Source organism: Carassius carassius, chromosome 9 (assembly GCF_963082965.1).
Source record: "Carassius carassius chromosome 9, fCarCar2.1, whole genome shotgun sequence".
Lineage (NCBI taxonomy): Eukaryota > Metazoa > Chordata > Actinopteri > Cypriniformes > Cyprinidae > Carassius > Carassius carassius.
This window is the reverse complement of record NC_081763.1, coordinates 27,553,522-27,576,264: the sequence shown is the minus strand read 5'-3', so window position 1 is coordinate 27,576,264 and position 22,743 is coordinate 27,553,522. Positions and strand designations below refer to the sequence as shown.

Below are 22,743 nucleotides of genomic sequence, written 5' to 3'. Positions count from 1 at the left end.
AATATAAATGATTCTGCATACTATCCAAGTGTCATCTGTTAAATGTATCTACAGGATCTATTTAGAAGTGAAAAAACAATCATGCAAAATAAAAAAAGCTTTGCTTGACGCGGTATACACCAGAATGACTGACTCTCAGAGGACAGACAGGAAAAACTTGATTTGCACGCCCTGAAACTCTCTTTCACAGAGGTACAGTATTTATATTTAGGAATCCACCCAGGCATACATCAGATAAGCCCTGTCAACATCACACGAAAGACAACTTGGGTACATTTGACTGAACTTACTGAAATTGACTTTTTACATTGACTTTTAAAAGGTGAAAAGAGGACAGGAGATACAAAAGAGGTAAACAAGATCGTCTGAGAAGCAGAGAATGTCATTTCTATGCTCTTTTCTCCTTTTTGTGGCATGCAGTGATTGAAGATTTTAATTTCTTCTCAATTTCATGAAAAAACAAACAAACAGAAAAGGAACTGAAGAAGAGAGGAAAATTAAAGAAAAAAGAAGACTCTACACGTCTGAAGGCACTTGACAAAGGTACACTGAATTTAAATGGCAGTTCTCTGGTAATTTGAGTAATCTGAAACATATCCATCACCTGCAGCCTTGTCTTTGGGTAAATTATTTGATTGGAACTGAATATTTGGTGTGAAAAGTTTGGTGTAATAAAAGCGTCCTCCGTTCTGCTTCGTTAGGGGCTTTATGCTGCGAGTCTGTGAAAGAGAAACAGATGACTAGGAGGAACTCAGTGCTTGTTTTGAATGATTTTGCTGCCATTTCACCCTTGAGCTCTGCTATAGAAGGGTTGAGCTCAGTACTGACACATTCATCTCACAACTACGTCACTCATTGCACCCACAAGTCATCACCGTTTGCCAAATGTAACAAAAAAAACAACAACAAGCTCCGTCACTTAATTAGCTAATTGTTAAGGTTCAAAACAACATTTCAACTTGTGCACATTCTGCACATCAACAGTGTTCAGATAAAGCTTACGTTATCCATATAGCATAGATTTATTTCCATATCAGTTAATGCCAATGAAAGGCTGTTGCCAGATACTGGAACATCATTACAACCGATTGATTCTCTGCATCCGTGAGTCACCGCGTAACTGTCTCATCCTCCCTCAGGCCTGATCCAAGAGACTAGCCATGGAGGGGGATTACATGAAACCACCACCGTCTTATGAGGAAGTTATTACCCAGCAGCACACGAGCAACACTAGTCAGAGCCACTCTGCTGATAACAGGCAGGGCTGCTGCTGCAGGTGCTGTATTAGCACCAAGAACTGTCTGATGAGTCCAGAGTGCGGTCGAGCTCTTAGCATCGCCAATGTGATTGCCATGTGTGGCATGTGCATCCGAATGTTTGTCTGTAAGTACCCAGAATGAGGCATTTATATGTTTACACTACCATTCAAAATTTTGGTAGAAGTTTTATTCACCATGGTCACATTAAACTGATCTAAAATGACAGTAAAGACATTTAAAATGTTAGAAAAGATTTATTTTGAATTCTATTTCATTAATCAAATAATCTTGTATCAAAAGATCTTCAACAGCAAATCAGCAGATTAGAATGATTTCTGAAGGATCAAGTGACACTAAAGCTTTTCCATCACAGGAATAAATTATGTTTGAAAATATATTCAAATAGTAAACACTTGTGATAATATTTCATTATATTTTTGATCAAATAAATTCAGTCTCACTCAACATAAAATACTTCTTTCAAAAACATTAAATGATTGGATAAATAAATAAATAAATAAATAATGACCCCAAGCACTAGTTGGTCATCAAAAAAAATTTTTTTTTTTAATCTAATAATAATAATAATAAAGTCAATAACGTTGGAGGAGACAAATAAAAAAATCTTTACTTTGGTGCTATAACAATCAAACTGAACTTGACTTGAGTTTAGAAAACAAAATTAATTGTGAGGCATCAGTCTGAATATAAGGTATACTAATATGCAAATAACAGATGGAGAACGTGGTGAGACTTTGAATAAGCATAAATAAATTGTATATTTGGATCCCAAATGTAAGATAAAAAAAAAAATTGTTCCATATGTGTGTGTGTGTGTGTGTGTGTGTGTGTGTGTGTGTAAACATGATCAAAGTAAAACTGCAATATGAATATATATTAGACTAAAGAAAAACATTTCAAAGGTCCACTGTGTATATCTTGTTAAAATAGCAAACATATCACTTCTTTGCTTTGCTGTTATAGCTCTTATATTATTATATTAGAGCTTCACTGTTATTTCAGATTAAGTGAATGTGACTTGCTGAAATTTGTCATCCATTCATTGTTTTCCTTTCTTTTTCAGAACACAGTCTCCTGTGGTCCATCTATTCCAGTTCTCTCATCCAGTGGTGGCCTTCTCAAATTAAAAGGGAAACAAAAACATTTGCTCTGTTCCAAAACCTAGTGATCTGCAACATTTATAAGTTCTCCCACAATACGAATCCCAATGCTGTTCCAAAAACAATGCAGCATTGCATGTATCATTCAGGTAATGCTAACTGACTAAAATTTCACCTTTACAATATGTGTTTCCTTTTTAGAAGACAATAGCAGACAACAGAGTTAAACAGTTGTATCAATCAATTCTCTTTAATCCAAGTTGCTTATGTTAATATAGAGCTTTATACAATACTGAATAGAAAAGAAAAAGAATCAGTGATGCAAACCTCATCAGATATGAGGCGACCCAAATTCTGCTGTAAAGCAGCTCTGAAAAGACATTTCTAAAATACTTGCAGTCATTTGGAAATGAACAATTTTATTTTATTGTTTTCATAAATTGGAGCCAGTCATGTTATTAGATGTGGCATCCGCCTTAATCATTTATCAGGGAATCAAAACTTTGCATTTATCATTAACATTTCTTCTAAAACTTCTTGTGTGAAAATGTAATTTATAATACAGAATTATTTTTTAAATGATGTGCACTAGACCGACAGGTCAATAAATCACAATGCTAGATTATTTTCCCAATTGTGGTGGATTGTTTTCCTTTAAGACTGTAAAATATTAAACCTGTTGACTGAGATTGTGTAAATATGGATCTTCTACACTGTGGAATATAAAGCCATCTGTCTTATAGCCAGTACACACACACAAAAATAAAAATAAAAATCCTTTACATTAATACAGCTCCCGTGTTTTGTCTTCAGGAGTAAATATTTATCCAGTTAAAAACTCTACACTCAAATATGTAAAATAATAAAAATGTCGGACATTTGCAGATAAGGATGAGTGTGTCATTTTAATTAGTATTTGCATCATAATCAGATGATAAACTATTTTTTAATCATTAAGAGAGAATAATTTATGATGGCCATTTGGGATTAAGATGACAAGATTACACTAAAATGTTTTTTTATCTCCTAACTATACCCTGAATATTTGCTGTTTCAAGAATCACGTGTCAAGCATTTCTCCGGGACTCTCTGACTGCTCTCGCTCACTGGCCCATTTTTCAATGCCCGAGAAACAATACAAGATTTAATCATTCTGAAGGATCCAAGTAGAGTGTTTTAGTCCATGTTCATAAGACTGGAATCAGAATCCATCAGGGTAATGAAGGGAATCCAAAACCATAATCAAAATACACAGGCAGTGAACAAGAGAACAAATCACAGGTTCAAACCACTCCGAATGAAATACACACAAGAGCCATGAACAAAAAGAGCAAAAACAAAAATAACAGATTGTTTTATATATGTTAAACAAAGCAATGCACATATGGAGTGAACACAATGGAGCGAAACAGTAGCTTACTGAATATTCATGCAGTACATACTGTATATGTAGGATGTGAAACGGAACATTTTAAACACGTATTGTTTTGATTATAGCCACGATGAGGCAGAGCAACATCTATAAACTCAGAGATTACCATTTCTTAGCTTTATACACTTGAGCTCATCTAAGAGAAGCAAAAATAATGATCAATTGATTTTTATTTGTTTTGGATTTGCTACTGTCCATGTCAGATATCAGTTCTTTAATTAATTCTTTACTTTCACTCTCAGTATGTGATATTTGATTCTCTCTGTCCTGCAGCGGTGAAGCAGAAGGTGATTCTGCTGCTGTTCGTAACATAGTCATGAGCTGTCAATGTAACGACTGGGTGAAGGAGTGGCAGGAGTGCGAGATTAATTATATTTAATGAAGACAATGCTACAGACAGTACTTGAGACACAAACAATGCTGGGAGGAATGCACAGTCCAAGATGGTGGTGATGAGTGACGAATCCGGAAGGCGGAGGTGAGTTGGCAGCAGGAGAGGGTGACACAGGAACTGCGGGGAAGCGAGCCGAAGGTAAGTGGTGTTGCTTGGTGGTGGGTTGCGTAGAGTGGACGGGGTTCCGGGGAGAGATGGACATCCAACGCAGAAACACACAAGAAAGCAAAGCATAGATCATAAACATGAAACAACCCTCCCACGCACACAAGACGCTAGACAAGCCAGTATATAGGGATGAGTAATGAGTGACAGCTGCTGCTGATGACAATTAACGGAGACGCCCACAAACTGATCAGTGCTGATGCATAACACACAGACTTCACCCACAAAGTGCAAAACCCAGAGATCAATCACTGCAACTATTCCCAATCAGGCAGTATTGGGCAACACTTGAGTTCTATGGAAAGTTGAAAAAGTGCACACACAAGATCTATGAATTTCAATTGCTAATATATTATTTCTCGATGCAACAGCCAGTGGTGGATATTGATTTCAAGATGGAGTCTCGGCAGATCAGTGCATATGAATGTGGTGCGACTAGGCTGAATTGATATTCTTCTATTCAGTCTTACATTCTTTAAGGGGAGTCATGGCCTAGTGGTTAGAGAGTTTGACTCCTAACCCTAGGGTTGTAGGTTTGATATCACGACTTAGGTGCCCTTGAGCAAGGCATCGAACCCCAAACTGCTCACCGCGTGCCGCAGCATAAATGGCTGCCCACTGCTCCGGGTGTGTGTTCACAGTGTGTGTGTGTACTTTGGATGGGTTAAATGCAGAGCACGAATTCTGAGTATGGGTCACCATACTTGGCTGAATGTCACTTTAACTTTTAACTTTTTTGAACCCCTGGATGACGTCAAACAACTCCCCTTAAGATACTTTAAAAAAATGTGTCTGTACTTTAATACTGTGCCCTCAAAATGTATTTGGACACTTAAAATGTATGAAAGCCATCAGTTTGAATCAGGAGCGCTTCTAGACCTGCCAACATTTTCTACAGTGACCCAGCTAAATTGTTCCATGTAAATTAAGCTCTGAACCTTTTTTTTTTTTTTTAATCTGTTGTATTTGCTCAAAATAGGCTGGTACATTTGACATTTCTATTTATTATAAACATCATTCTCTAATTATTCACTATTGTGAATAACATATTGTCTTCTGGAGTCAATAAAGCATAAATTAAAAGTATTTTTGCTTTAATAACTTATATTGGTGTAAAACAAAGGGAACATCAGAGGGAAAAAATTACATTAAAATAAAGATACAACTAAAACACAATTATACAACTCATGGAACTGCTTTTCAGTTACACTCATTAAGTGCCTTTTTACATTTTTATCATCACTTTCACACAAACTGGAAGCGGTCAATGTGGTCACTGTCTTGTTTCATATATTTAATGAATTTACCTAATTAAAACCGTTCTTCTGGTATGTTTGATTTCTAAAACACTGCTACACATCCTCAAGAAGAACGGAATGCATTAAAGGATAGCTCAAACAAAATGGTCATCATTTACTCCATACCAAAACTGTATGACTCTCTTTCATCTGCTGAACACAACCTAAATATTTGAAGAAAAAAAAGGGTTTTTTTGTCAAAAAGCTATTTTTATTTATACAGCTGTACAGTACAGTAAATAATGCAGAAATCTACATAAATCGTCTGTTCCTGATTCATACCATTATTATTTTTATTACTGTACATTTTTCTCAGTCTTATTTAAAATGTTCTTTTGCTTTCAATGCCAAATATGTATGTTTGTGCCAAGAGCTCAACTGGAGAATAAAGCTCATTCTGATTCAAATTCTGATGTAAACATGTATCACAGATGTGGCTCTCTTATGTGCAGTGCAAGATATCTCAGGGAACAAGGTACATGGCTTGAATCAATAAATTGTGATGCCATAATTGCTAGAAGAAGAAGAAAAAACTGAAAAAAGACAACAATAATCCTGAATAAATCCAAATTATTTATATTTGAAACAAGGCTGAAATATTGTGACCTTCCTCCAAAAATGCCTTTTGTCTTTTTAAATTCCTGTCCCTATTAATTCCATACACTGGATCTCTTTATGAGCCAAGCCCAAACAACAAGCCCAAAGACGCCTATAATGAGTTGACATGGCAACAAATCAAACAGCGTTCTGCTGCAGCAGCCGTCCAAAAATATAAACAAAACAAGACGCCTCTGTCGATGGTGGCATAGTTAAAATCGAAAAATCACCAACACACCAGTTGCTTTAAATATCATTACAAAACATGGGTTCGAAAATGTAATGTAATTTACAAAGAACACCATGATATCACTGTGATGGTTTTCCCATGTTATGTTATATGGCAAATCGATGGTGCTTTTCTGTGAAATGGTCTTGTCAGAGGGCAGATTTTAAGCCAGTTGCTGAGTTGCAGTGAGGCCGGGGTGTGATTATATTCCCTCTGGAGAGCTGAGTGTGATTAGTGCTCATACCTGACAGCGTCGCAGTAATTTGCTGTCATTTGAGAGGATGATAGGTCTGATTCACTGATAGGTAATGCCATCTGACCGGGATGGACAGAACACTCTGAATGCATCTATCTGAATGCATCTGTTCTATACACGTCAGGCAGGCTTCACATGTTGGACATGCAAAGCTAATCGAGTAGTCACTCCATAAACTAAAAAAAAGAAAAAACCCAGAGGGGGAATATCAGGAATAAACAAAGATATAGGCTATTCCAGGTTCAGTGCAAGTTCAACTCAATCAACATTCATTTTAGTGTGGCATTAATAAATAAATAAACTTGTACAGTTGTATGTAAAATTATATTTAAGCTGCTAAGACAGCTGACTAAACCATAAAACTAACAAGAACAACTTTACTGCTCAAACAATGCACAACTTTTAACACAAAAAAATAAATAATAATAATAATAAAATAATAAAATAATGGAAGTGACTTTCACAATTTATAAATTATAAGTTTCACTAATTATAAGCTTCACATAGAAATAAATGGGCACACTGTGATGAATGTTAAAATAGAGTTTTAATTATAAAATCCACAATATGCAATCAAAATGTTTATGTGGTTTTAGTTTGGCAAAATTAAAATACATAAAAGCTTTCCAGATTTTTCCATGTTTTTACAATGCTATTGCCATGACCGCGTACTACTGTACCTTAAATGATCATAAAACTGACAAGAGAAACTTTGCAGCTGAAATAATACACAACTTTAAATAATAATAATAATGTAACTGGTTTTGTACAATTATATGCTTCAGATTCTGCATTTGAACCTTCTAAAAACCAGTCACTTTAATTTCCACTGTAAGGTCCCGCCACAATGTAGCCTCTAAAAAAAAGAAAAAAAGAAAAAGAGGGACAAAATTATTGGTTAGTGATTGTAGGTTTCAGGTGGGTAAAATAAGACTTCTTTTTTTCTCTTTTTTTTCTCTTCTCAATAATACTTTTTTGTTAAAGTGCCACAACTGTTTAGTCACCCCAGTCCCTGCTTTATTTTCAAGGATGTCTGTGAAAAATAGAGCTTAAAAAACTCCCTACAGCTGAATACAAAATTCCAGGAGTTGCTGATGATGTGCTGGCTCGTCCTCCTGTAGACACTGAGGCAGGGGTTTGAGCTATTGTTGAAATTGGGTTTTATTTCTGTCTCCTCTGAGCCACTTCCATCTTATCCAGCTCCCCAGCCCTCCCACTCCATTTCCCCCGTGCTGGGTGAAAATTGGAATGAAATAAAGATGTGAGCAATGGATGGAGACAAACCAGTGAGTGAAGAGAAAGAGAGAGAGAGAGGAAAGGGAATGAGACGGAGATGAAAGAGGGGACATGAAAGCAATATGTAGATTCAAAATACAGATCTTTACTCAACTGTTTCACTCCACTCTTAAAAAGCAATAAGATGTCAGAAAAGCCATTATAGGCAGCTTTTTATACCACACTTTGTAAGTGTATTTCATTCACGATAAAACGACCTTGTGTTAACTGTGTCTGTGAAAAACTGCCATTAGTATTGAAGTTAAATCACTAAATGATTAAAACAATTTAAATGCAAATGCAATACACATGCATGGACCCAGTCATTTTATTGCTGGAGGTCGCCGAGTTCTGTATTATTGGTTATAATGGACGTTCACACAGCTTATGTTATTGGAGGACTGCACAACAGGCCATCAAAGGGTTGGTAATGGAAATACAAATGGATACAATTCGATGTCAGAATTTGCCAACTTCTGGTCATGCAAATCAATTAAAAGGATTAAACTTTGACACCTCTGTGATTTTAAGGGCTGCTCCTAACTCATCGGCATATTTGAAACTAAAACGAGCAATCGTGCGGTACGACCCCACATTGCATTACTCTCCCAATGAACATGTCTTTAGAGAAGCACCTTTCTTAACAATAGCTTATGAAAATCAAGGACAGGCATTAGCATGCATATTCAATGCGATGAAATCAGTGCAGAGGGAAAAAGAGAAGACAAAATCAATGCAAGAAAAATACCCCAATAGCTGGCAAAAAAGGAGGATTGCACTCAATGTGGCGCATTAAAAATGCATCGCAATACAGCCCATTAGACTGTTGAAAAGAAATCACACCCTGTTCTTCCTCCAAACCCATTAACTCAGAGGTCTGGTCCACAAGACAGTGTAGTAATTGACTAATAGTTAGAGGTAAATAGCAGGTAAATCATCGGGTCTAGGGATTAGAAATGATGATGCACGCTTAGTTCCAACAGGCAGAGGAGGTTTACTAATAAAACTATATTTCTGAGAGTTGGTCCCACTAGGAGGTAGCGAGTAATTAATTTTCATCCCCTTCAAATTAATCATCTAAGTCATTACATTTATCAAGCCTTGTTCATTTTAATTTTTTTTTTTCCAGCTGAAAGTATGGTGTCTGTGCTTCATCCATACAGGGACTGTGAAAATATGGAACAGTATATGTTCCAGCTAGAAGCCACCACCAGAAGGGTAACACATAGACTACCCTATGCATCTCATGTCTGTGCTACAGACTTTCAGGAAACATCCTGGCTCTAATGGTCATATGACATGGTTTATGCCATGTAAAATCATATTATTATGGAGATTAATGATCATAATCCATCAAAATTTCCCTGAAACTACTGTATCGCTTTTATAACTTGAGGTAAAGAGGGACAGTAATGAAAACAAATAATTTTGTAAAAAAAAAAAAAAAAAAAATTCTAATTTACCATCAGATCATTTAAAAAAATGTAGTTTATATTCTTTAAAGTGTAGTGTTTAAGCGTACCAGCCTCATTTATCTTGTTTTCATGTATATGCTGAGATCAGCTAGATATTGAAACTTGATCACGTTCACAATGATGATCATTTTAGCAAAATGAAAACGTATTAAAAATGGCAAATACTAAAAACTGGAAATTATTAATGACTGTTACATTTGATGGTTTCCTAATAGTTCAAGGGGAAATGTGGTCAGACATAAAACATATTTTCCCTAGTTTCCCAATAAAAAATAAAAATACAAAAATTATAGACTCTGTGGTTAGAGTATCTGCACCCCCAGTATATAACAGAAACTTAAAGCAATACAGAATATACATTTGTGCTTGTAGATATCTAGTTACTTTGCTGATGAATGCCTCAAAACAAAACTGAACAAATAAAGATACATAAAACCATTTGTCAAACCCAATGGTTAAATGAATGTATCAAACTAGTACCTTGTAAACATGACTTTATTCCCAGGCGGACAAATAAAAAAAAAACCCACATGCATTTACTCCCAGAAGAAAGCCAGCCGATCAGATTGGAGCATTGCTATGAGACAATGGATAAATCTGAGAGAATTACAGAGGTCTGCTTAAGTGAACCTATTCAAACGGACTCATCGATGATGTGTTACTCGGCCAGAGAAATAATACATCTGCAAATTACATATTGATCATGTGTCAGAGCGAATTTGATTGCCAACTTCTAATGTAATAATGCATTTAATGTCAATATGTTTGGCAGAGTGAGTAAAAGATGCGTGTCATCTGCCAGATGTTCTCGAAAGAGGTGCAGATTAACATAATGATCTTTTTGCGCAATGTGACAGTATCAGAGCCAAACAGTCTTGAGGACAGCAACTGCATATTGCCACAAACAGACTCATTTTGTTGCACTAACATGTTTTGCCTTGTGCAAACATTTTCTTTAGGTTTTTAGTAGGTTGCAAGGTAACCCAAACCAAGTGTGTCAGGAAGCACATTGCACTAATGGGCTGTTGAATCATGCAGATGATCGTGTTTGGGTATTCTAAAAACAAGGTGTGTGGACCACCACGTATGCCAGTGCAGATGAAAGCAGGAGGCTTGATTATAGCTCACGCCACAGCCAGAGAGCAAATCCAAGAGGCTGCCGAGTTATTCCTTGAGAGAAACTTTATCTACTCTGTTTTCCACTCCACTCTACCAGACATCGCTCTTCTTTTGGCCTGAACCGGTGAGGTGGTAGTGTAGTGCTGCAGTTTGGGTATGGTTGCACAACACAGGCCAAGCCGCTTTTCTTTTACAGTGATGAACGAGTGTGTGATCCTCTGATAATTGCTCACTCAGGGGTACAGAGAGGTCCATTAATCAAAATGAGAGTGTTGCTCTGAGCCTAACCTTTCCGTGGCATACTTTCACCTGACCACAATGACCCCAGACAGGTCTAACGGGGCCGCCACAGAGATCTTGACAGCAGCATATCAGGGGCAGCCCGTTACTTCAAATCGACAGGCAGCTGTCAAACCATCACTCCTAAGGTGAGAAGAAAATGATACAAGCCATGTTCACACAGCATGGGCAGGCTTGTTTTTCAGTTCTTTAAACACAGAGAGGTGGGTTGTTGAGACGTGTGAGCAAAAGCGGGTGGTCCAGGAGCGATGAATGGGCCTTTCATGCGTGTGCTGAGGCTCTGATCGATTACTGCAATAATGTACTGGAGCTGTCCGTCTGAAGGGGCTGTGAAATGTTACCATTAGCTGTAAACAAGACAACCGATGCAGAGATTGCTTTGTCTCTGGAGCGTAGTCTACGGGAGTAATCTCATTAAAGCGCCATTTGCTTTGTCCGATAATGAATGCTCTCAGAGCTCAGGCTTTATTCCAACTTAACCCTGAATGTGTTTGTTTGTTTGTATGCCTTACCTTACATCTAAGTGCAAAACTTGCCAAGGCCTCTCTCTAGTATATTGTCCAACTCTGCTCCTTTAGAGTTTAACTCCGACCTTAATTAAACACACCTGAACCTGCTCATCAAGATTTGCATTAAACTATGCAGGACAATGGCCCTTTAGGAGTAGGATTGGACACCCCTGACCAATAACAAAAAGACCAGCGTAACTATTTACCAGCATTGTGTTGCATTTTGGGTTCTGATTGAACACATTCATTGGTTAAAATTGACATGCCAGTGTGGGTACACCATCTAGACCAGCACCACACCCCAACTAGTCTCAATGCCAGACAGGCAGAGGACCTACTGGTAGATGTGATATGGCTTTTAGAGAGAACAATGTAAGGCTATGTCCACACGAAGCCAGAGCTTTCCCTATCCAATCTATTTTTTTACTCGTCTAAAATATCCGCGTCCACACGAAACCACAAAATGATGTAGTATACATGCCAGACCAGCATGTGGCGCTGTTATTCTGCCACAGAGATACACTAATAAACCTTGCGCATGTTACACAAACGAACATGGAACAATACATTTATTAATCTGTGTTAATGTTAGTTAATAAAAAGACAATCGTTCAGTGTGTGTTCATGTTTTTGTTGCTGTTACGTGACGTAGAGGTGTCTGACTAGGGGCAAGACATGGGCTGATGATGTCACAGTTTCAGAAAATATACGGATTCGCTATCCACACGAAAACGCAATTGCAGCGTTTTCAAATTTATCCATTCTGGGTTTAAAAAAATATCACTTTCACTCTCCCAAAACGCAAGATCCATGTGGATGAAACGCCTATACGATACAATATTTATGCGTATGCATGCGTATACCATGTGGACGGGGCCTAAAAATGGTGGAAAATATCAATTCGAAAGTTTATGTCCTAGTTATTTTACAAAAATATCAAAGTATACCAAATCAAATATACTCTGTTTTTAAAATAGTCTAGCTACTCTAACAAAGGTCCTCAAACAAAACTCTGATGCTGCTAACGTTTGCGGATTCCAAATTCAGAGAATATCTTTTTCTCAAAAGTGTTCATTTTATCGACCCATAATCTTTAAAAAAAATCTTTAAAAAGTTGTGGTTGTACTGCCTGTTGATAGAGTAAGTCTGCAAGGGACAAATGGAAGTGAATATACTATATAATATAGACCAGGGATCCTCAAATCTGGACCTCGAGATCCACTTTCCTGTATAGTTTTGCTCTAACCCTAATCAAACGCACCTGAGCATGCTAATCAATGCCAATCAATGTCTCTGTGTGTGTTCATTAGAAAATCACAAGTAGGTGACTTCGATCAGGGTTGGAGCTAAACTCTGCAGCACATTGGACTACAAGGACAAGATTTGAGGAGCCCTGATATAGACCAATGGTTGTCATCTGGTTTTGCTTCAGGATGCACAACAACCAAAATCATACAATGGTAAACAAAATGTGTTTAAAATAAAGCATTTATGTATAACAGTATTGCCAAGAACTGCCTAGGCCCAGCAAAATTGTTACCAAGACCCCCAGGTGAAAAAAGTCATAAGCTATTGTGTCAAGCTAAACTAGCCTGTACAAATAAGTGGGAGACTTGTTGCTTCATTTCTGTGTCAGAGTATATTATTCATATTTGAATTATTGATTTTAATTATTAGCAGGTAGCATTGTTTGTCACTGCTGTCGCTATCACAACCCACCAGTTGAGGCGGCTTAGACTATCGCCTCCAACCGATTGAGACCTCGCTCTACAACACCATCCATAGTTTGCTTTTCATCTGGATTAATCAGACAATCTCCGATTGGCAGCTACTATGCCTGTTATCAGCACTCCACACTTGCTCAAACCCAAAGTGCCCTGCCAAAAAGTGCATCAGCTACATTGCAGTTCACACACACTGGCCTTCAAGACCAAATGTGTGCCGACTGCCTTTTGTAAAAGTGTCTTGCTGAGTTTAGACAGCTTTAGAAAAAATCACTGCCTTCCATACTGGTAGTGGTGGGGGGGGGCGTTCTGGGTTCTATCAATTTTCTTGGCTGTGATAAGTTACCCCCAGAGTCTTTAGGGGTAAGCATTAGCTTCTGCTCTCCCAAGCTCAAATTTGGTAGTTTCACTCTGTCTGGATTTCAGTCTCTGCAGAGCCTTGTATTCACCCTATCTACTGTATGATTGGAAAAAAAGGTAGACACCTCAGACACTCATCTTTCTTCTGTCACACCATGCTGCACTCACAAATAAGATGACACGGAGTGCGCAAAGTTGCTGCAATTGCCATGGTAAGGGACACGCTCTGAATATCTGCTTTGTCCTGTCATTCCGTCAGCCAGCCTGAGTCTATGACTTCTGCCACAGAAGCAGAGAGGATTTCCCTTTAAGCCCACTTCCTCCCCACCTCCCCTGCTTTCCAGCTGATAGAATGAAGAATAAAAAAGGGAGAAAAATTGAGAGACCAGAGATGGACTTGCAGAAATCCATTTACAGCCCCTCTGGAATACCACTAAGGGGTTTAGGCAGTATTTCAGGTGCCGTACAGTCGCCATGATTGCTTTGACTATGTCCATTCCCATCTTAGCTTTATCTCTCCTTGTTGAATACAGATTCAAAGAAGATGAAGGAAGAAGTAAATAGAACAGAAGTTGAAGCATGTGAGGAGAAATGCACATTTCTCTCTAAAAAAATTTTTTTTTGCTTTAGTTTTAACTAACTAAACTAAATCTCTCAAATGGACCATTGACACTCTATCTACAATTTCAATTAAAAGTGTCAATGGTCCACTTGAGAGATAGGTGGTGGTAATGCACTTTATGTCTGTGATCCGCCATAAAGCAGAAGAACAAGAAGAAGAATGCCTCACGCACTTGCTGCTGTGAAGCCATTCACAAGAGTTCTAACAGTTTGGACACTGCGTGAATCAGAGGTAAAAAAAAAAAATGATATAAATACTGTTTAGTTTCTTGCACAGACTGGTCGTTTTGTGTCTTTACACATCAATGTATCGTCCTGAGCTGCAGGGTTTAATTTGGATTTGTCTGTGCATGTTTCTTTTTTCTCTCATAGATTCTTTTACCATTTGCCATGCATTGTACGACTGAGAAACTGCAACGACTGAAGCTAAAAATCATAACTTGTGTTCTACTGAAGAAACAAAGTCACCTACCTCTTGGATGTCCTGGGGGTAAGCAGATAAACATAAAATTTTCATTTTTGGGTGAACCATCCCTTTAAGATACACTTTACAAAGACGCTGCACTCATATTACTTATGAATTTGAAAGTGCAACACGCAATGTGCATATGACAGAGTAAGTACCATCTTCTAAATAAAAGAACCAATGGCTAATCTGTAAAGTTATTGCATCGATGCAGCAGTTGTTAGAAGCCCCGGTTGCTATAGGAACAGTCTACTCAGATGTGTGGTTAGTTGCGCATTGGCTGGTCAAGCCTGAAAAAAAAACACTAATAGAGCATAAGAAACAAAACTGATTAAAAAAAAAGACATTTAATCATAATCGAGGTGCAACAGCTTTGGAGTATTTGATGTTTCCCTATTCAAAGATATACTAGCAGTACTTGCATGACTGAAATAGCTGGCTGAGAGGGGTTTTAAAGATGGCTGCCAAATGAAATGACTTGTTTTAAAGGTACTTTGTTAATAGGTAAGTGTGCTCTCAATAGTCCGCAGCTTATAATGTGAACACACTAGAGCGGCTTAATAACAGAAATTGTAATTCTCCACTCTTAGCAGCATGGATGTGTTGGGATGTTTGCTAATGGTATACAACTGCTCAGGTTTGCATCTATCAGGGCCTTTACTTCTCCTTTACAAGGCAAAAGAAAGGTACAATTGTTAGTCTCTGACAATATGGGGGACAACAACATTTGCCAGCCGACATTTTTGGATTGCTCAGTAAAGAGTTGTCTTGGAGATACAAGGGTGCACCCTCAGTGGTGTCTGGTGTGCCACTTCAGGGGGTGCAGGAGCACGTAGAGGCCCGTTAAACTGATGGCAGCTGATGTATGCGTGCAGTTGAATAAGTGCCACCTGGCTCAGCACAGAAGATTAGTCAGGAAGAGTGATGAGATGTTCAAGGTGAAAACCAACTCCTCAGTGGGCGGCCATTCATCTTGCACTCTCTCATTCACACCGCCGCAGCATTCGGTACTAACATGCTCTTGTCTGTGGCATCATGTGGCCCACAGGAGCTGTGAGTGGAGGGCTGAGAAAGCCATGCCAATCTCATCACATCTAGAGCAGAGCTAGCCACATTCCCTAAGCTCATCTCATCAGCATAAACATCTGCTCATCAACAGTGGACACACACAGATGCACGCTTGCACAATTCACATGCCATATGTGCTTCAGATAACAAAACAATCCTTTACTTGGGCAATAGTCATCCTGTAAATGGTGTAATTGAAAATCAATATGCTGAATGCACAGCGATGAACACAAAAGCATATGTTGTTATGGTTTGATAATACACATTTAAATGGCTATTCCAATAAAGTAAAAAAAAAAAAAACATGCAATGTCCAATAGATTGCTTCACCTCAGATTGCATCTCTGGGGTAAGACAAGTGGCTCTAAAATGCTTGTATGGGTAATGCATTTCGTTCATAGGTTGAGCTCAGAAATGGTTCACATGCACAATTCCACCTACTGAAGTGGAGCAGCATTGAAATCACGCTATGGTTCTTGTGTGAAACACATGCTTTTCTCTCCATGGCACCATTCCAGTCCTTAGTAAATGGCAGAAATTGATTACCACACCCAACTAATTGTGAGGCTTCCATCTGCTGAATCTTAATTGCAACTTCAGACCACAAAGCAGCCTGTGTTCTCAGAGAAAACTGCATGTAGCTCACAGACACTCCATCAAACTGCAAACATTGGAGCACTTGAAAAATTGATTGTTCATAATGCTCTAGAGTGACGTTTGTTATGCCAGTGAATCAAATGGGTTGCCATGAACAAACTGGTCTTCAAATTCTCTCATGGTCTCAATATGAAAGTCCCCTTGAGCAACCTGCTCCAAGAAAATTAAACAGCTTTCATTAGCAACTGATATGACTTTTCTCATCTCATATTTAAAATTATGTAAACTCCCATATACTCCCAAGTTCTATTCATTTCCATAGGGACATTTTAATGAGGAAAAATTGCATGCATCAAAAGTGCATATTTAAAATCATTACAAAAATGATAAGATCATGATTTTACTATATAACTCTAGTTACATGCTTTTTTACTGACTCAAATTATGCACCAAGAAACACACCAAAACATGTTTTCTTCCTGTTCAACAGATTTTCTTTTTCTTTTTTTTTTTCTTTTTTTTTTTTGAGACAATTGGACTTTATTCCACTAGGAAAAATGTTTAATTACCTACTGCCTTTCCAGCCCACTGATTTACATTCTAAGCTACTTTAATTATACAATTCATTGCATTTTAAATGTGGATAAACTACTTAAAATTCAGCGATTAAAAGCTGTTGAATAATATCAGCAGATTTAAGAATGGCCATTTCTTCAGGAATTAAAATAAAAAATGCATTGTTTATTTCTTTTGTTCCTTGTGTTTATGGTGGTGGCACCTCCTCCAAGCACCTCACCAACCTATTAAATTTCACGATATAGGTCCATGCTATCATTTGTCATTTTCCAAACCCTTCCTCATCTGTCCTTATCACTCATACTGTAGATAAAAATAAAAAAAAGCACTAACGAGAAGCTGATTCAAAGTCCCTGTGCTTCACGAAAAGTCAAGTCATTACCTCTAATGGGCATTAAATGTACAAAACACAATGTTCCACTGAGAAAGCAATACTGTTTTAGCTTCTTCAATTTGACTGTGAAGTGTATGACACAGCACTGACCAAAATCTATAACACAACTGCTCTCTTATACAGGTCTACGATAAAACTAATATGCACCACTTGTTTGTTGGCACTTTACAGTCAGGGGACCTTGGCAATGGTTCAATCTGATTCTGTAAAGAGTCTAGCACTGGAAGTAGAATAATCAACAGGAGTAATACTCAGCAAGGCTGAGTTAAGATTAAGATCATAATAGAACTGCAGCTGAGGCTTTGGTCTCTAAGGAACTGACTGAAATCTCATATAACATTCAATATTTGAAATATTACATTATCATGGTCTTTCAGTTCACATCTTCAAAACTATGCTCTTATTTCTCACTCCAAGATAGCAATTTTAGATACTGTATAGTTTTTAATAAATGACCAGTATTGAGTTTGCATTCTCAAGTGATTTACAGTGCTGTGCACCATTAAGAATTTAGAGTGCCTTTATATTCCTATTCCATTTCTGGATTTAAAATAATTTTGGCTAAAGGTGTCTCAAACAGGATGTCTCAAACAACACATAAAAAAGTATATATATATATATATATATACAGTACAGACCAAAAGTTTGGACACACCTTCTCATTCAAAGAGTTTCTTTATTTTATAAAATAAATATATAATATTATAATATAATAATTATATATGGAATTATATACATAACAAAAAAGTGTGAAACAACTGAAAATATGTAATATTGTAGGTTCTTCAAAGTAGCCACCTTTTGCTTTGATTACTGCTTTGCACACTCTTGGCATTCTCTTGATGAGCTTCAAGAGGTAGTCACCTGAAATGGTCTTCCAACAGTCTTGAAGGAGTTCCCCGAGAGTTGCTCAGCACTTGTTGGCCCTTTTGCCTTCTGTCTGCGGTCCAGCTCACCCCTAAACCATCTCGATTGGGTTCAGGTCCGGTGACTGTGGAGGCCAGGTCATCTGGCGCAGCACCCCATCACTCTCCTTCTTGGTCAAATAGCCCTTGATGCCTTCAGTGTGACTCATGACAGTGTAGTCATGAAAATAAAGAAAACTCTTTGAATGAGAAGGTGTGTCCAAACTTTTGGTCTGTACTGTATACACACACACAAAATATATGAGAAATAAAATGTTATATGATGCAGAAATTCATTTATTATTCATTATTTATTTTAAATAACAATTACAATTAAATAATTCAATATAAAAAATATAATTGTATGTATATTATAATTTTTTTATATTGATGATAATAATGATTAATCCAAACTATGTCTACATATAAAGCAATATATCGGCATAATTAGTCATAATTCAAGTATTTATGTTTTGTTAACAAAAGAATGTTGAAATTCTTTTAATTCAGCAAATACCAATTCTACCTCCAAATCAATTATATATAGCCTCCACACCAATGGACAATGACACTGTTTTCTGCAGTATTGTTGTCTGCCACATTAAATGATTGAGTAAAGTAAAGTGTGGATTTTAATTGGTTGCCAATGCTTTTATCATTCATCAGCTGGAAAATAAATAAAAAAATCTAGAAATGGATTCCAACCATAATTCAAAACTGTTGTTATCATTGGATATAGTGTGGATTTTCTATAAATTCATAGACTTAAAACGATTATTAAAGCATTATAGTTATAGGTATTAGTCTATATCTGTCTTTAGTGAACATAAATTGAAAAAGAGCACATGGTTAAATTCTGAATTTGGCACAACACTCACTAACAGACTCACTCTGACTTGTACTATGAAACGGCTATGCTACAAAAATTACTTTTTTGGTGGTTATGGGCCCTGGTTGTGGAATAAACTTTTTTCTTGAGCTGCTAACAGAAACCATAATCAGTCTTTAAGCTGCAGTGTTCTTTGTTCTGTTCCCTCTTGTCTTTGGTAGGCGTGCAGCTCGCACTGCAATCAGTGTAAGAATCTCCTCTCAAACCAGGCAATAAGCCCAAAGCTTATGCTTTATCTCCGCTCTCTGTTCACATCGTCTCTACGTCCTCAGAAATACAAGTGGTACATAAAAGAAAACAGTTATTGTGCAAAGATGTCTTCGAAGAGTTCTTCCAAACCTGCTTTATTTGGCTCTCTCTCTTCATCATTCCAGCATCGATACAGTACTGAGACAACTATCACTGTAAACCGCATATTGCAATGATACATCCCTCCAAAAAATATTTGAACCAATTCAGTTCAACCTGCTGATGTTATCTTCTTTCAGACAATCATATACATTTTCAGTTACACACTTGAGGGAGAAAAAATAATTCATTCAGATCAAGCTGACGAACATTGTTCCCATTTACTCACTCCAAAACATTAGTCAGTTTAACGGCCCATTCAAAGGAATCACTGCAGTTCTTGTTGGATCCCCAAGTTGTTGACCGCTCACACCGATTGCCTGTCAAACAAATACAGTATATGTTGAATTTCATCTGAATGCAGGTTCAGCAGTTTATTTGTTTGCACTGTCGTTGTATTGTGCTTTTTTTTCTCAAGGTCTAAGGGTTGCCAAACAAAGAAACCCCAGGATTTCTTATTTCCCTCCTGCAGTGCACAAATTAGACTACTCAGTCACCTTGTTCCACTAAGAAAATAGATTATCATTGTAATGGTTAAGGGGAACAAAACAAAAAAGATCAATAGTTTAGTGACACACATTATAGGTAAAAATTAATTGAGGAAGAGAAAAAGAGTTTCCGATGCAAGAACACATTGAAAACAGGAGAAGGTCGAAGAAATGCTTGGAGGGTTTGGAGGGAACATTTACATGAAAACAATATACAAAAAAAGGAAATGTTTGTCGTTTGTGTTTTTCGCATACAATGTTGTCAAAAAGATTCCCTGTTCACATGGATCTGTGAAAACGACTTAGACATTGTATTATGCATCCCAGGCCAGTAGTTGGCGATGTAACTTTGTAAAGAAATAGTACACAAACATGTAATATGCATGTGCATGATATCATGCTTTTCAAAAATTTGCGGTTTTATAAAAGTCGATAACAGTTTTCAAAAGTTTGGGTTTTCAGGCCCCCAAAACAACATTGTCATGTAATGCCAAAACGCATAAAAGATTTCTCTTTTTAGTTTATAAAAATCTAACCCCCTAAGTTAGCCAGAAAATTATATTTATTGGGCCGCTATATGTAAGCCATCCACCACTTGCAACTAGAGGCCAATATTTATGAATGGATGTCAGTGGAGGAGAGGGAGGATTTCACAACACCAGAATACAATAATAGTGCCATTTTCCTCCTGAAATTAAAATAAACTGATGGTAACATTCTCTTCTACAATGTCCAATACAAACACCTCCGTCAACATCTCAAAATATGTAGTTTAGTGTTTCAAACACACCCTCTCCTTCTACAATCTGCAGCTTTGGCGTAACCATGGTAATAAAGCAATATATTTACCTGTCCGGCAGAGGAAAACAAGCTTGTAATCTGTTATCAAGTGCATAGAAGCTCTCAGCTTCCTCCATCAATGAGATGCTTTATTGATATGTATTCCTGTAATTTGGCACCCCCCCAAACTCCTGTGGGGGTGTTCCAGAAAGCGGGTTATGTGACATACCTGGGTATGTGGATAAACTCAGCTTTCTGTTCCAACTACGAAGATACTGTAGCTCTCAGGGTGTGTAAGTAGCCATAGCAACTTGTTTTCTGAACATAAGCTGCTCTGTCCGGAGTAGGTTATCTTTCAGGGTTAGTTTACTATCACTATCAGCGCATGCATGACCTTTTGAGGAGACAGGCATGACAGATTGTGCACAGTATTATATAGGCTATGATTATAATATTGTTATCAAATATACAATATAACTGCATTTTGTATAAAGTATTTCTATAATAAAAAATATCAAACATATGTGATATTTATTTTGTATATAATTAGCCTCAAACAATATAATTCCTATTTTCAGCAATTAAAATATTAAACAAAGAATTAGAATTAGAAAAATGAATGCACAACCATCGGCGATATGCATCAAGTATGAGCAGTAAATGGCCATTGAACACAGGAAAAAGAAAGCAGAAGCATGATACACCTTTTCTTAGCATCTGTTTCCTTAGTGACTCGTCGATTCGTCAGTCTGTTGAATATCTTGTGTGTTAATGTGAATACTGAGTTTGAGCGGTTGCATATAGTTGCAAGTCAAAATGTTTTTTGTCATGTTGCTGTGTTGTTTGCTATAGCATTCTTTGAGGACTGGGTCTAGTAATGGCACACTTTCCTCAATTAAACATATTAGCAGAAGTACTCAAATATCAATTGATTAAAGACATACAGCGTTCCCATGACTCATGATGGCACAGATGAGTTAGTCAAGGATTTTCAGATAGACAAATGTCTGAATGGATGAAAGGAGATCAGAATAAAACAAAGCCTGAGGGAACGTAAAATCTCCCTGCTCTGAATGTGGGATATTACTCCTCAGCTCAGCTCTTGGAGCTAGTGAGCAGTGGCGTCTGATTGAACGCAAACTCTTTGAGCCTGATGCGTAAATCTTCATTCATATGTATAGGCCTTAGTCTCTCTTGGCACCACAGAAGGATTTAGGATTCCAAATCCCAAGAAGCAATAACCAAATAGGAAAGACTCCTTAATATCACTATACGTTGTTTTGAACATCAAATGCAAACCATCTCAGCTGGCTCAGGAATTGAAGGATTAATTTGTAATAACGGCAGGTGATGAGGAGAGAATTCCTCTCAGAGTCATTGTGCTGATGTCAGCTACAACCTTTATGAAAATGTTTATTATGCAAATTCATCCTGTGGTGTCTTGGGACATTGTCATAATTTCATAAAGTCAATTCAGGGAGCAACAGAGAAAAATGGCGCAAATGGGATATGAAAGCTCGTTTGAATACCAAAACTGCTATAGTGTACGTGTTGACAAACTCAATTATGTGTAGAAAAGGTTATGGGTCCTAATAATTAGTTATGTTTAGTAAGAGCATAGCTCTGTAGCTTGTCTGTACACCCGGTTACTATAATTTGTCATTTAATTGTTATAAAGGAAGGTCATCACAGTCAGACAAGCAATTTATATTAAAGTTAATAAGACCTGTAATCAAAAATAACTGTATGGCAGGTTTGCATGGTTGACCTTGAAACCCGACGTGCCAAATACGACATATATGCAATATACAGCTGATAGCGCAAAACATTTCTTATTTTCTTCACAATGTCCATGTCACTGAACTCATAGTCTCGCGTAGCCAGAACTTCAGACTGAAGGGCGTTTGACCGACATGTCAAACAACCGGTCACAGTTCATTTCGTTCGTCGTCACATGTCGCCACAATAACAGACCGGTGTGTAAAACTCTGGGATGTATTTTAAAGATTCTATGCCGCAAACTTTAAATATTTCACATACATACTCTTGAAATCCAGTGTTTAGTTAATCCTGACAAGGGCACATTGTCACAGTATCT

The 22,743-nt window shown here is 37.3% G+C and overlaps 1 long non-coding RNA gene across 2 annotated transcripts; it reads left to right on the top strand.

Annotated features, from left to right (window-relative positions):
* The first annotated feature begins 201 nt into the window (after positions 1–201).
* LOC132148655 (uncharacterized) lies at positions 202–3,232 on the top strand. Of its 2 annotated transcripts, none has more exons than XR_009434955.1 (4): positions 202–351; positions 472–543; positions 1,140–1,383; positions 2,344–3,230. It is a non-coding gene; the product is annotated as an uncharacterized LOC132148655 (long non-coding RNA). The 2 variants fall into 2 exon arrangements; XR_009434956.1 differs by having other exon boundaries at positions 251–322; positions 421–543; positions 2,344–3,232.
* Positions 3,233–22,743: the final 19,511 nt, after the last annotated feature.